Source organism: Alligator mississippiensis, chromosome 9, assembly GCF_030867095.1.
Source record: "Alligator mississippiensis isolate rAllMis1 chromosome 9, rAllMis1, whole genome shotgun sequence".
Classification (NCBI taxonomy): domain Eukaryota; kingdom Metazoa; phylum Chordata; order Crocodylia; family Alligatoridae; genus Alligator; species Alligator mississippiensis.
In genome coordinates, this window is record NC_081832.1 from 66,369,029 (window position 1) to 66,382,263 (window position 13,235).

Here is a 13,235-nt window from a genome sequence, read left to right on the forward strand (position 1 = left end):
ATTAGAGGTTTGGTGCATGTTGCAGTAGACAAAGATTTACAAAATGGGAAAGACAAAGCTAACCGTGGCAGCAGATATCTAAAAAAAATAAGAAGTTAAAATCTCCCCCTATAGCAGATAAAAGTGAGGATTTTACCTCTATCAATAGAAATAAAACAGTAGCCAGAAGATTGCAGACCATTCTAGGAAAGATTGGAAGTAATATTATTCCTTTAAAGGTACAATCTGAAATCTAAAATGTTTGTCCTGACCTTGTTCTACCTGCTCCCAGGTATGTTTCATTAGGGACCTGGGCAGCTGCTTGTTAAACAAGCAAGAAAGTTGGAGTGTAGTACACGAGTAGACTGGAGTTAATGGGCTTTGTACAATTCATTAAGCTATGAAGAACTGAAGCAGCACTTGTAAAGATACTTACTACTATTGTAACAATACCTAAAGGCCCCAGTCAAGACTTAGGGCCTTTCTGTGCTAAGTGCTGTACAAACAGAATAAAAGATGGTGCCTCTACTACCCTGAAGAGCTTGCAATCTGAGTGTAAAGATGCTACAAGTGGGTTTAAACAAACAACAGGAGAGGGCAGGGAGTGGAAAGATGAGGACAACTGTTGTAAAAAAAAACAGGTGGAGAGAAGTAACAGCAGACAACACTCTGATTTCTGAATCGGTTTAGGAGCTTGGGCTGTTTTATTTATTTAAAAAAGAAAGATAAGCAAACATCTTCCTGTTTCCTTTTCTCCAGGGAATGTCACAAAGGCCCCACAAAAAGGGGATTAAGCACAACTGTAGCAGCTGCCTGAAGTGTGGCACGCAAAATGGAAATTCTACTGCTCTAGCTGAGAGTGAGGTCTCTCCATCTTTACAAACAATCTAAAAAGGGGAACTTGTACAGATATGACCAGGGATCTGGGCCTTCCATTCGCCATGGAAAACACACAGTAAAACCCGGATTTTCTCTGTACAAGGAGAAAAATTCTGGAAACGATGCATCTTCCCTTGCAGGCTGGCAGGAGCGAGAGGAGGGTAGTTGGGCAGGGGCCATGTGCCTGTGCGCACATACACATGCACATGGCCGCCAGGCAGCCTGGAGAGCAGCTCCGCACAGGTAATTTGGGGGGGAGGGGGAACTGTGGCTCCCATAGTGAGGAAGAGAGGGAGGGAGTTAGGGCAAGGCTGAGGCTGGGGCTGCTGCCCAGCCAGTATGGTACATGGGACCTGGGGTCCAGGGCCATATGCAGCCATAGGGCCCAGGGGGAAGCAGGATGGAGCCACAGGTGGCTCATCCAGGGAGATGGCAGGGGGGCTGGCTTCCCACTACTGTGCACACGCCTGGGGGGAGCATGTGTCCCCTAGATCTGCACATGATGGGGCAGAGGCAGGGGTGCAGTGCCTACTGCAGGCTAAGACTCCCCAGTGGCATCAGGAGCTTCCCCACTCCTCTGTGCCCTGTTGTACTGGGTCCCACCCACTGGACTGCAAAGGCCCCGAGGGAAGGACAGCAGCACGTGGAGCCTGGCCCCCCCACGGGCTCTGCTCTGGCTGAGCTACCCATGGGGGACGGGGAACTGGGCTCCACTCTGCGGCAGCAGCTGCCACCTCCCACGGGAAGCAGCTGGGGCACAGGCACTGCTGTGGGGGGCAGGGGGCTACAGATCTGGGTCCCTGGCCCTGTAGCCCTGGTAGCTGCGGGGCCTCTCCAGCAGGGCAGAGTGGTCTGGGAGACTGTGGGTGGGGAGTAAGGGGCACTGGCAGTGCATGGGGGGCTGTGAGTAGTGAGTGAGGGGCAGGGCACGGGCATAACAGGCAGGGCTGCTCAGCACCACAAAGCAGTGGGAGGAGGGACCGAGGGGTGAGACAGGACAGGATGACAACAGCCACAGCTGGACCAGTGTCCTGGTAAGCGGAGGGGGAAGGGTGTGCTCTGATTTTTCATGATTAAAAACCCCAAATCAAATGCCAAAGTGTATAGGTATTTAGAATTTATTTTACTATACTGATTGGGGCATTGGTAGGCTTCCAAATTGCTTTAAAATTGTAAATATATCAATGATTACTTTGTGTTCAACTGATACCTATATATACACACATACACATATAGTGGTGTTTCATTTTAATTGCAGAAAGACATGGATTTGGGGGTTTTAAAATCAGAGAACTGGTAACTATTAATCAGAATTTGTGATTTTTTAAATGGAAAAAAACAAGTTTCCTGGATATGACATACCTCTTCACCAACAGAGACGCTTAGTGGTCGATAGCGTTTCAAGCTGTGAGCGAGCAGATAGCAGGCTACCAGTATGGTTCAAGGAAAGGTTATTGGGTCAGGCAAGCTGAATAGGTACAAAGAGAGAAGGCACAACAGCAGATGGAGAGATTGTTTGATTTATTTATTATAAGCAAGAGCATGGGGAAAGCTCTATTCAGAAGACAATGGCTGAGAGAAACCAAGAAGCAACAAATGGGAAATGGTTAGGGTCAGGAAAAGAGAATGAAAAGGGAAAAATAAAACCCTGCTATAAACACTAAGAAAGGAAGTAGGTTGTAGCAGTGTTGGCCTAAGGGTATAGGCAGACAAGGTTATTTGAGTGAATCTGAGACCTCTTAATAGACCAACTTACAATAGTTGGGAAAAAAAAATTTAAGCAAGCTTTCAGGTTTAAAAACCTCTCATCAGGCTGAGGAAGTGTCTGCAGTTGGTGTGTGCTCTTCCTGGACGGAAGGAAAAGAAAGGAGATAAACACACTTAGACAGGAAGAGCCCAGAGAAACAGACACACAAGATATAAATAACCATTTTCCTGTAAAGAAGGATCAGACCACCTTCCCCCAAAAATAAAAACATTCTTGTGAAAGAACTGATTACAGGAGGGTAGGAAAAACTGGTAATGGAAAAGCCATACATGGGGGAGATGACAGAAATTAAACCGGTCACCAAAACCCTCAAGAGTAGCAGCAGAATTTACATACCCAAGCAATCACAATCCACACTTCTCTCACAGACACCAACTCACTGAAGAAGAGAAAACAAATGACTGAAGATTTCCCATAACCACTTTCAAAAGGTCATTAAAAAAAACTAACAGATGAGGGTCAGTGGAGACTACTGAGGGCACAATAACTAGGACAAGGGGAGGTTTGCAGTACATGGGACTCTTAGATACGACGTGCAGGAGATTCTTCAAGAAGAGCAGACTACTGATACCATCACAGAGCCCAAGCAGCCCTTAGGCCTCCACTGTACTTTACAAAAATGTAACAAGTAAATGGGGCAGGGTTTTTTGAACAGATGTGACATCTTTTATTAGACCAACTGTAGCAAGTAGATGGTCCTTTTTCCCCAAGGAGATTATAGTCAAGGGCAGGGATGCTCAACCTCCAGGCCGCAGCCATTGCATCTGGCCACCAGGGCTCCCCACTGGATAAGAAATTTGGCAGCAGGGGAGCAGTGGCCACCCTTCCCCACCACCAAATTCCTATCCTCGCTCTGCCAACATAGCCAGATCCAGGCCAGGCTACAGCCCCTTCTCTCTGCACCACCAGGTTGGGGCCAGGCCATACTCTTCCCCCCCCACCACACCCAGTTCAGCTGAATTGGGGCCAGCCCATACCCCCTGCCCCTGCTCCCCAGCTGCCACCACATAGCCAAACAGGGCTCTGCTGAGCCCACTCCAGGTGCCAGGTCAGGGCCACTGGCCACATCCAGCCCATCAATGGACTGGCCACTGCCCATCTGACCCACCAAGGGAAAAAGGTTGAGCACCACTGGTCTAAGGCAAGAGAGATACGGACACATATATAGGGAAGCAGCTTAACAGTTTTTCTTTTAGTTAAGCATCCAAGCCAGGAAGCCTTTCAAAAGAAGAAAATGAAGAAGGATATAGGGAGAGCTTTGCAGGTGTTTGCAAAGAGATCTGCACAAAAAAAGTGAGAGTGTGGGAGAGATGTTCAGTATTAGAGCTAGAAGGAGGCAGCCTCTTGAAACGTGAGGACGGGCAGGGTGGAGAAAGACCAACAAAAGGGCCTTGGAAGTGAAAACAAGCAGCTTATGTTGGATACAACGGAGACTGGAGAGCAAGTAAACATGTCTAGAAAGGGGTGACAGCGCAATATCCTATTTGCTGGCCTTAACAAATGCAATCTTGTCCTGTGTACGTACATTCAAATGCCACTGCGAAGACTGGACTGACCAGGCACATCTACACGCCCAGTTAATGCAGCTGAATAAACTCCAGCACAGTTCGCACTGGAATTTATTACTCCCGGGCATCATATTTACATGTGTACCCGGGACCACAGTACGTTGAGCCGGGGCAAAGCAGCCTCAGTGGCAAGGGGCCCTGGAGGTCAGCCTGCCAGCCCGGGGGCCCTGGAGGTCAGCCTGCCAGCCTGAGGCTGCTCCAACCTGGCTCCGTTGGGCTGTGGAGGGGCTGGTTGGCGCACGAGGGTGCTACAGCACGGAGCTAGCTGGCAGACATCCCCTGCACTGAAGACCTTCATGCCCCAGCCAGCCCCACTGGCATCTACATGTGCTTTGTGGCAGAGTAAATAACTCCGCCATAGGACAGTACTTGTGACTGGCAGCACCAACCTACAGCGGAGTTCATTAGTTTACTCCATCCTAATAGCAGCGCACATGGAGACAGTGACGTTTTACTGTGGTGCTAATTAGTTAAATCCGTAGTAAATGCCTCATGTAGATGCACCCACCGAGACACAAGAGCCTGGATGAGAGTTTTATCTATGTGGAAGGACAGGATAGGCCGTTTCTTAGACATGTTAAGCAGGAAAGTATATGTTAAGCAGCAAGATTGAAGCAGCTAGGATGTGAAGACCTACAGAAAAATTCAAGTCAAGGATGTCCGGCACCCAGAAGGTGATGGTGACCACAGCTGTTGGAAAAAGTTGAAGGGGGACAGAATCTCAGGAGAAAAGATTAAGAGTTAGCCACACTGAGCTTAGCTGGTGCCGGGACATGTACCAAGAAATGTCAGAGATTTTAGTGACAGCAAGACAGGTCTGGAGGAGGGAGCTAGATCTGAGAGTCATCCACATACAGATGACAACAGAGTTTGTATTTGAGCATGGGATTACAAGTTCTTTGTGAAGTGAGGGAGAAGAGAATGGGATCAGGACAGAGCACCCCCAGAGGAAGGTCAGAGGTGCAAGGAGGAGAATTCGCTGACAGACGTGCTGAAGAAACCATTATGCTGGAGGACAGCCTCAAGACGGGGATGCTACCATGCCTTGAAATAAGAAAAATACGGTAATAGTGCAGTAGCAGAAGGCCGAGAGGGCAATTTACTCATCATCCTTTAGCTATTGCATCTCATCTTATCCAGCACTACAGAAGTTCATGAAAAAGCCTACTATGAGTAAGCTTTCTAGGCTCTTTTTCGGAAATCTGCCAAACCAAGCATATCCTAGTATACTGTAAATGCTCATCTCTCTGAAATTAGAGAACTGTGATCAACTGTAAATCCAGTTTGAGCACCAAAAAAAAAAAAAAAAAATGTATCTGTTAGATGTTCTCTTGGAGCAACCTTCAAAGATTACCTGAATTACTAAACCTTGCAGAGTAGATAAATCTCCCTTCTGCAGCTGGCCTCTTCAGCAAAAAAGGATGACAAGAAGTTGTAGTCTGAAGAGTCCAAGAATATTACACATCCTGGATAACATTCTCAGATTGGAACACATGTGTCACTTTGGCATGAGGATTGAAGAGACGTTAACCAGCATTGTAATGAGCTGGCAGAGAACAACCAAGATGACTTGTTCACAGGAAAGCCATCCTCTGCACTCTGGCATTAAAAAAAAAGCTAATGGGAGTTGCAGAGGAGCATCATAGTTGGCAGATAGATAGGAAAAATCCTTATGAATTGTTCCCCAACTCTCAACATCACGGGCAAACTTAGATCAGCGAAAAGCAGTCCGCAGTCGCGTGACACTTAATTGATTACGTGAGGTATCCAATTGGCTGCTGGGAGCTGTGAAGACTGAAGACAAATAGGGCACCAGACAGAAGGACATTATACTAAACCTATGATAACGCCAGAAAGAATGCTTAATAGGAGCAGAAACAGATTGTTTTTTTTACCTATCCTCCCCTCCCTTGAATACATCACTGTTTGTAATACTGAGAACTTCTCAACTTTACTGGACTGACAGCTTTGGCAAATAAAGTCCCCTGCGAACCCACATAACCAGCTACAACCCACACAGACAGCCTAAAAGGAAACTAGTTTTCACAAAACGGTCAGTTGACTAAGTTACATCCCAAGTTCCTTTCATGCAGCCAGCCAACCATGTGTTAAAAAGGAATGACCAAACCTGCTCAGGGAATGTTTTTTAGCTTCTACCAAAAATGTAGATTACATATGGGTCTGTCATCTTCTTCATCTTACTTTACCCACCAAATTTTCAAGTGTTTGTCAAATACACAATAAAGCTGAGACCCAAAACATGTTTGTCCTAAATTAATAGATTTCACTGAAAACTTAACACTGTCAATACGTAATTGTGCTCCGATTAAAAGCAATTTTTAGCCAAAAAAAATTGGGAAAAAAAAGCCAATTAAAAAATTCTACTTGCTCTAACCACTAATGTATTTTAATGGATATCACTCGGGATACAATATGCAAGCAGTATGCAAAAGGAAAGCATTGCTAATGTTATCAGTAGCCAGAGTGATAGTCCTTCAACCTTGCATGGCTTTGTTGTTGCTGCAGGAGTAATACTGCGTCTTCAGCACAAGTCGCTGACCCCAGTCCTAGTCCAAGGGGAGTTTTAGTGCCCTACCAGTTACTACAGTAATGAGCATAGTATAAGGACCTATACAGAACATAACACACAAATAACCTCCAGGGAAAAAGAGATCAAAGGAAATGAAGTAATCAAACAAATCCAGAGCTTCCAGTTAATTCTGGCGCAGTATTGGGAGGCTGGGAATTTGTATACTTCATATCCAACCATCCGCCCAGTGGTGTGTTAGGGTGTTGTGACTGAAATCCTTCAAGTTAATTTATTTTCTGAATGAGCCAAAATGACAGGAATGCCGAAGTTTAAAGCACTGGATGGAGTTCAAAAGACACATCATTTCCACTGAGAAATTAATCTCTCACCATTTTGTATAATTAGAGGAGGAAAATGAAACAATTTCAGAAGAGAATTCCCAGCAGCTAAATGTGAGGTGGGGGAAGTGTACTTTGTGTTGGAGGGGAATGCAAGGTTGGGTTTTGCTGGTGTGTTGGGTTTTGCTATAAAACATTAAATTACATTTCCAAGGCCGAAATGTGAGACCAGCTCCAATGCCACTGAACATCTGTCAGGCAGGGGAAGTTTGGGCTAGGAGCTAGACTCCCAAGTTAGAATTGGAAATTAGATATTTGCATATATTCCTAGGTCTGCTGCAGACCCACCAGATAAACTCTGGTAAGTCCTAACCTTTTTTGGCCTCATTTTCACCCTCACTTAAACATCAGTCATATAAAATACCATGAGGCATAGCCAGAGTTTGCGAATCAGCTAGAGATCTCCAAGTACAAAGTCCAACAGATGTAGTGATATATTTACATATTCTTTTATGGTGATGCTTAGACACAAGAGCTATTACACCTGAGTCTAGTCTCTAGTCCTGCTACTGCCAATGGTAGAGCATTTCTTGGGAAGCATCTCTCCCAAATACCCTAGCACGGCCAAGACCCTGGAGAAAGACCTAACCAAGCACAGCTGGGTAGGTTTCCATTTCCTGTCCTTTCCTTCTATTTCTCCTACCTTTATGAACTCATTGTGCTAATTAAGGCAGAAAAAAAAAAAAAAATCAGTTTTCAGGACCCAATTCACAAATACTAAAAACTCAATTTAAATTAACAGTACAATCCCCATGCCCACTTTCTTCCTCCAAATTGCATCTGAAAGCCTTCCTGATGCAGACATTATGTTGTAGATGATGATTGTATTTCTACCTTGCCTAATGTTGTAAATTGGGTGCAAGGCATGTATAAAGTAAGCGATGCGCCCTTAGACTGAATAGTCTCATTGTCAGAGCAGCGTCCCTCAGCAATTTCACAGATCAATCCCTCACCTCTGGTGCCACCCGCAGTCTCTCGACACCGCACCCATTTGGGGAGGCTACAGGCCACAGCCACCAAGAGCATGACAGACCAACGAGACAGGGCAGACCTACTGCCCACTCCAATTAAAAACAACATTAGACGAAGACCTCTACTGAAAGCGCCAGCGCATGATCTTGCAGGACACAGAGCTCATCCTGATCTCTCGCGTCCCTGCACCAACAGGTTCTGTCAAGGGACCAACCCTGTGAACTCCACAGTACAAACTTGATCGCTTTTCCAAAACACATGTCAGATGCATGGCCATATCTGTATTTTCTTTCTCGAGCCCGGAGAGAGGTTGAGATTTATTAATATGGTCATAGCAGATCGCCATGGTAACGTGGAAGCCCAGCGACCGAATCCACAGAGCACAGCTCTCTGCGCCGCTCTGAACAGATGCGAGGGGAAGGTTCTGCAGAAGGGGGCTCAAAAGCAGCTTATTATCACTGGGTAAACTCTGTGCTTTGAACATCCTCCCCTCCCTGCAACAAGCTAGTCTCACGTGCAAAAGGAAAGAGTGAGGCAAAGGAAAAGCAAGGAGGAGAAACAGAAAGAGAAGAAAGAAAAAGCCCTTCAGGCACTAGGGGAAGCAGCTAAAAGGACAAGAGGAAGAAGGGGCTTGCAGTTCACAGGGCATTTCCAATTCAGCTTAATTAAAAAATTCCACCTGGCTTGAAAATTGCTAGAGGCCCCTATAATAACATGGCAGGAGCAGAGAAGCAGTGTTCTTCTTAGAGTGTGCTTTACTTTCGACACTAAAGGGGAGGAGGGGTGGGGGGTGCTGCTTTTGGCACCTCTGCTGAAGAAGATGGATTTGAACTGCTGCAGTTTGCCCCTTCCCCGCTGTTCCTCATCACATCCAAGAATCTTTCAGCGCTAAAAACAGAAGAGTTAAAAATAGATTAAAATGGGGTGGAGGGGAAGGAGGGAGGAGTGCAGAGTGCAACGAGCACCCTTGAAAAGAGCAGGGGCAGACTCAGCTGCAAAGGGAGGTAAAGAACGAGACAAAGGAATCCAAATTGATGGGCTCCCTGCCCCGCACAACACAAGTCACCGGTGCTCTGCCCCGCTGAAAAAAAGTCAGGTGTGCGCTGCTCGCAGGGGACACCCCAACTTTCTTCCAGGTGGCAGGGTCTCTCTGGGAGCTGTTCAGAGCATATGCTCAAGTCTCCAGGAGCTGGAGCAGTGGGACAGAGCTACCAACTGTTCAAAACAGTCCAAGGGCCCAAGTTCACTTGGAAAAAAAATAGACCAAAAATGCACTCTGTACTGAAAGCCTTCACCATGGTAGCAGCGAAAGGGACCAGAGCAGAGTGGAGAGAGGCACTCCTCTTCCCTTCCCCTGCCCCAGATGGGCAAGCTGCCTCCCTAAGCATGCCAAGCCACTCTTGGCACGGGGAGGGAGATCCCGAGGATTAACCCCAGGATAGCTGGCAAGGTCTCCATGTTATCACTTTAGGCCACAGGGCACTTGTGTGTCTCCTCTTCATACAGCAAAGAAGAACGCCACTGAAAAGAGAGGGGAACATCGCCGCTGCTTTAAAAGTAGAACATTACTACATAGTTCCTCTGCTGCAGAGCAGAGCTCCAGTATTTCAGGGCACAAGTGCAATGAGCCCATTGGTCTCAGCTTGCCATCTAGTGGTCAACAGCCCACATAACAGCTCGCCACACCCGTCTTCCTCCATTTTGCATGGGTCTGGTGGAGAGCCCCTCCCGCAGCATCACACCCCCTACATGCCCTTCTTTCCAAGTGCTGCGCGAGTAACATGGCATCCAGCTCACATTGTCTTCGTGACAAAGCCTCCTGTTATGTACAAGACAACCTCCTGCAGCATTTGTATAGCCTGTTGTTTCCAGGCTCTGGACAGAGCAAGCTCAAAAGGAATAGATCACTCTGCTGAGCAGGCCACTTAAACCCCTGGGAGAATTAAGTGTGCCCCTCATTACCCTTTCCATCTACTGCCTCAGCCCACAGGCAAGTAGACATAAATAATAAGTTTAACAAACAAAAGGGAAAGCGAGTTTTATGGAGCAGAACTACGACTACACTAAGCAGACTGAGGTGCCATTAACAGGCCTGGTTAAATGACATCAGTAAAAGCTAGGATTGGCTTCCAGGGCTACAAATGTAAAGAGAGAGAATTAACATGAACCACTTATTCTGAGGAGGACAAAATAAAATCAGAGTGGATCTTGCATACACTTAGCTGTGATCCTAGCTAACAGATTCCAGAGAGAGGGTAAGTTATGCCACCTGTTCCTATGAACGTGCTCCTGTGGAGCTGTAGCAGCTAAACATCTCCCAGTAATATCGAGCCCTCCATGACCCCTGCAACAGGCTTAGTGGTCTCCTCGCAGCTCCTCTCGACTTCCCAGCATTTATAGAGCACTCGGCTACATGCAGGATCAGGCACTAAACAGGATTTATACATGCTTATACATGCACTGGAGTGTCACATAGGACTGACCTGGCAGGCTCTTTCTGATGTTGGGTTCTTGAAAGACAGATCCAACAATCTCAGCGCAGCAATCTGTAGCTATTAGGTTCGAGGGAGCTGGGTCGACTTGGTCCAAAGAAGAAACCGTTCTTCAGAAGTAGCTCAGTTTAGAATGGAATAAAGCCTATGAGCCTCTATCGGGTCAACCCCAACCACTGACGAACTGGCAAATGGGACCTGCACTTGAATCCTGAATAAAGTGACCGCAAGTGTGCACAGAAGCCAGCTGATGATCAGAAGAGTAGCTTCCCATTGTATTATATGGCCCTATAGTCTCCACTCGCTATTCTGGGTTCTCTCTACCACTCACATTAGCGAACTTTTAGAAGCTTCTCAGAAAGGACCAAGCCTTTCCAACTTTTGCCCATCCAAAGACAAAATGATGCAAATAGACCTGGTTTTATAATTCAATTTGGATACACTACATGAGAAAAACCACAAGAGAAGGACTGGCATCAACTGCCTCGGCAGAACAGAGGAGACAGTTTACAGCATCAACAGAGACAACTCCCATTTGAAATGACCACTTGAAAAATATTTCAGTGGGTTTTTACTTGTCTTATTTATACTTTTTTTTTTTTTTTTTTAAAGGGCCAGTAACTACCAGAAGGGCTCTGCTCAGATCCCATCCATACCATATTTTTTCTGCCAAGATTACAGGAAGTTTTGTCTTCCTTTATATTATCAGCCATTTCTAACTAAGTGGGTAGGCCACGCAATGAATGAATGCTGCTCAGCTAGGATGATGCTTCTCCACTCCTAACCTTACATTATGCCACTGGACTACGCTCATTTTCCTTAAAATGATGTTTTTAAAACCTCAAGTTCCCATGCCTTCCAGAGACTTTTCTGCATATTTTAGCATGCATTTCTGTGAAGATCATCTCTAGGTGTCTGATCATGAGCATGTTTTGGAAAAGAATAACAAGGTACTGCTGACACTGCGATCTCTCTTCTGGCTGGCATGCTTACTGCAGGACTTGGCAAGCAAAGCCACAATCTTACTCAAATGCTTATCTTGTTCAGTTCTTTGCCACAAAGCAAACAACCTAATTTGTGCCTCTCTTAATCCCACAACCTACCGCAGTCACTTCTCTGAGCAAACACAAATGTTACCCTTGACTCAGTCTGTGATAAATAAGCACAAACTTGGGAATCTCCCCTCCTCTCAATCAATTCATTTAAATACCAGAACATTGGTCTTTAAATACCAGAACGCTGGAGAAGAGCTACTAAATGAGCATGCTGAACATTTTGAAGAAAAGCCAGTGAAACTGCTCTGGAAAAGAATTAAGACTACCCCCATTTCTAGCCCCAAAGTTATATAAACCAAAGGAAACTGACTGCTACAATTAGCTGTGCAAAAAAATAAAAAAAAATAAAAAATAAAATCACAAGACCTACAGATGGAGGTTGTCTCAATCCAACTGCTGTTCTCACTGCTAGGAGGTAAGGCAGCAGTGTGCCAACCTTTCCAATTTGTGACAAGCATCTTGGCTCTCTCCTCACATTCCATGCTTAGTCCTGACTGAAACAGCAGCACATCATCATTTTGTTCTACAATTGTGCAATGAGTACAATGATTCAAGCCACTGAATCCATTTTAGTGTTATTCTCTGAACCTATACATTTCTACAAGGAATTACAGATGTTAGCATGCCTATCCTATGTTAAACACTCCAATAAACAAGGATCCTGGAAGCAAGATCTGCTATTTTCTAGAGCAGTAAGTTTCTAAGTTTCATTCAGTATATGCAATACACAGTTCCAGGAGTATGAGGGTTACATTCTTATTTACTGTACAAAGCCAACTTCTGTGAAGCAAGATTTCTATCCAACATCCTTGTGTTGTAAGACAAAACTAAAGGGCCCAATTTTGTACAAGTTTTGGGAGGTATAAGATGGTGGATACAGGACAACATTGAGCATTTTCATCATTAATGCTTTATGATTACAATTCAGCATAGTGTTACAGTAGGAGAGAGTGCCAGCACTGGGCATGAAAAGCCAGTTTTAAGCCAAAAGGCATTGCATCTCCATAGCAATGATCTTCATGGGTTAATGTGCTAGATTAATGGCTGTCCTAAACCAATGGGCACCTTGACTAATCTGAACTGTCCAGTATTGCTCATTATTGTATGGGACCATTTCCATGGGTAGCACTCCACAAACAGGAGACCCAAATCTCTGACAAGAGATGTGTACAGCCCAAAGCCTAATCCCATCACTGAATCCCTTGAGAGGGGAGCTCTAGTGCCTGTGCCAGACTGATCATTTCAACAGGTCTAAACCTGAATGGACCCACTCATGCAGAGCCAAATGGCAGGAAGTGTTTGCCACTACACAACTAAAAGGTGCTAACTAGCAGCACAGCACGTTCCAGAAAGCTGTGTGTATAGCACCCTGTCTTTTCCTCCTTTGGTCTCTTTTGCTGTATTTTCCTGTTAATACAATGCAACAGCACAGGAGCATGTTTGTGCTGGCATTGCCCGCATTTTTCCCTCCCTTTCCTTGGAAAGAGATGCAGCCAGCACCTTTGAGCAATCCAAGCACAGGAGATAGAACATTACCTCATATATTTAACCAAAGGATTAACAGAGTCGCTTGCCAGAACCGGAGCTGGAGCTG

General features: G+C 45.6%; 1 protein-coding gene across 1 annotated transcript in view; it reads right to left on the bottom strand.

Moving 5' to 3' along the window:
• Window positions 1-13,235, bottom strand: part of ARHGAP26 (Rho GTPase activating protein 26) — a 343,672-nt gene that overhangs the window by 212,541 nt on the left and 117,896 nt on the right. The gene's annotated exons all lie outside the window — the stretch shown is intronic.